General features: G+C 32.2%; 1 long non-coding RNA gene across 1 annotated transcript; it reads left to right on the top strand.

Annotated features, from left to right (window-relative positions):
• The first annotated feature begins 1187 nt into the window (after window positions 1-1187).
• Window positions 1188-2624, top strand: LOC127129193 (uncharacterized). Its single transcript, XR_007806208.1, has 3 exons — window positions 1188-1356; window positions 1476-1610; window positions 2370-2624. It is a non-coding gene; the product is annotated as an uncharacterized LOC127129193 (long non-coding RNA).
• Window positions 2625-3015: the final 391 nt, after the last annotated feature.

Consider the following 3015-nt stretch of genomic DNA (forward strand, 5'->3'; position numbering starts at 1 on the left):
AACTCAGTCTCATCATTCCTCATTACTTAAGGCTCATAATGCGTAACTCTTATCATAATTGACAAGTGTTGTTAGAGGCTTCTGATTATTGAGAAGATCCTGATTGTTGATCTTGATGATGCCATGTTGTTTGTTGTATTGAGAAGACTTGACAGTTGTTTGATACGAATTGTGCTAAAGTCTATGAATGATGGTGAATGCTTTAAATAGCTAGGGCCTACGCCCCGTACGCAAAGTCATTCTAGATAAGGGTAGGAGAAACTCTGTCTTATCATTCCTCATTACTTAAGGCTTAAGGCTTACAATTTGAATCGCACTTGTCAAGTGTTGATACCTTTGTAGTGCTTAAGAAGTAGTCCACTTTGCTAGCTATGCTTGACCGATGTTGACTTGAAGTCTTGATCTTCTATTTGAACCTTGAGGTCTTGATCTCCTGAGGTTTAACATATCCACAATAGCTTGAACGCAACGAACTTATCATATCAAGTGATCAAGGGTCTTTTAATCACTTGAATAGGCTTGGGGCTTACAACACAATACAAAGGATTTGGTTGACCAAAGTGACCTTTGGTCAACACCAATCAGTAGGATTGAAAATATTAGTTGAACTATTACAACCCTAAATGAATCAAACAATGAAAATGAAATTAGAAATTTCTAAGTAAAACTCTAAGCTAAGCGATCATATTAATGGTGGATAGGAAATTATCTCATAAAATCAAATCAAGGTTTATACAAGAATCACAATGGTTGAGGACAATTAAAATTCTACCTAATTAGAATTCTAAAATATTTCATAAAATTCTAATCATAACCTAATTATATTCTAAAAATCCTAATCCATTATAAATTCCTAATTAGTTTAATTTAAACTCTAATTAACCTAATTAAGTTCTAGAAATCACAAGAGAATTAATCAATTCTAAAATTCTAATCCTCCTAATCAAATTCTAAAAATCCTAATTAATTCTAAAATTCTAATTTATTTCTAATATTTCCTAATATTCTACTATTCTAAATCTTAATTAATTTCTAATTAGAAACTAATTATCAAAACACAAAAACAAGAAAATGATATACAAAAACTGGAAATGGGCCTTGTGAAAAAGGGGCAGACCCAAACTGGGATTTATTGAGGGATCCAGAATGGGCCTTTGATTTGTTTCTGTTAGAGGTTAGGAGTTAGCTATGAAATCTGTTAGAAATTGCAATGAAATTTCTCTCAAATTCCCCTGAAATCCGAAAATTAGTTAGAAGTTAATAGTATTCATTTAGTGAGATTGAGATGATTATATTATTGCTAGTCATGAGCTCTCAATGTTAGTTACCATGTGGATTCAGTTAGTAGAACTTGGGGTTAGTTGCTTATATGAATGATTAGTAGTCGTAAGGTGCTATGTTGATTTTCGATTCCAAATGTGCTAGATTTGTAAATGGAATTTGCAGGGATTCTGTTTTGACGTGTTTGAATGCAGGTGAATGCTCATGAATGCATATCATGGCAATAAATGGGGATGTTTGGACTATGGTGGAACGTCACAGTTTTGATGTTGCTGCCTTGTGCGGACGGTTGTAGCTAGAAATGCAAGCAGAATGCTCCTGCTGCTATGGTTAGTTATGGCTATTGTGCAGTTGGTAATTCTGTTCAAAATCTGGTTAAATATTAATGAAATTTAACTTAAATTACATTGAAAATGTGAAATTTTGTTAATTCTGTTAGTGATTCAAATGAGTAAAAAACTGAACAAGTTGGATTTTTTGTTATTGCTTGTTAACATGAGTTCTGCTACTGCCGGTTTTAAAACGATGTTATGCTTATTATAATCTGGAAACTTATGCTTGCTACTGTTAGCTGGAAAAAAACCTGTTATGCTTATAATTTTCTAGTGATTAGTTTGAATATGAATCTTGAATTCGGTTAAGTTTGGAATCCCTTAATGGTTAGTCAAATGTTCTGTCAATGAGATGGATTTGGCTATGCACCTACTGCAATTGCCTTGTCTGCCATTAATCTGGTTCTGTTATGAATTTGCAGGACGGATAAGTTTGGTTTGGCATTAGTTCTACCTTATCAATCTTGTTAATGTTAGGTTTATTAGCTAACTTAAACTGATGAAAACATGAAATTAATTGTTGAATTACTTTGAATTAGTGGCATAGTTAAAGGTTATTTGAATACATTGTCTTGACTAAATGGTTAACGTCCTATTATGAGTTACGGTTGACATTGGCATGCTTCATTAATCGATTTGTAGGTTATAGTTAAATCGAGAATGCTTGTGAAGCTTATGGCTTGGAATGTCTTGAGAGTTCGGTCCTATTATGAGTTACGGTTGACATTGACATGCTTTTCATTAATCGATTTGCAGGTTATAATTAAATCGAGAGTGCTTGTGAAGCTCATGGCTTGGAATGTCTTGAGAGTTCGGAATATGTATGTCGACTTGTATTGGCTATTGGCTTGGCCTCTCTTTTAGTTTATGCATTAAACATTGTAAATTGTAATATAGTTTGAAGATATTTGGATTGGAAATATGATTAGAAGTGGATTATAGTTTGAATGCAAAAGTATAACAAAGGTGTAATTTGAATCGAATTTGAAATGTGAGTTAAAGTTGAAATTATATTGAAATGCGGATTGAAGTTTGAAATTGAAGTGTAAATGTAATTTGAACTGAAATTGAATTGAAATGTTATATGAATCAACAGGTTAATTTATGAATAATTGAATTGGTTGGAAGTGGTTCATGAATTGCTATGAATGTTTGGCATGGGATTTCTTGCTTGTGAAGTAACATGGAAGCTCATATATAATCACATATGGATGTAAAATGAAATTAAAATTAGCTTTAGGGGGAAAAAGTGTAAGGGTTGATTTTGGTCAACAGTTGACCAAAAAGTCAACTTTTAAAAATTGTAATTTTTTTATTTCTTTTTGTAATGGACTATGTATGCCTTTATGATTGAATGAAAAATAAATTGTTTTGATGAAATGACCATGGATGAATGTGAATC

Source organism: Lathyrus oleraceus, chromosome 3 (assembly GCF_024323335.1).
Source record: "Lathyrus oleraceus cultivar Zhongwan6 chromosome 3, CAAS_Psat_ZW6_1.0, whole genome shotgun sequence".
NCBI lineage: Eukaryota > Viridiplantae > Streptophyta > Magnoliopsida > Fabales > Fabaceae > Lathyrus > Lathyrus oleraceus.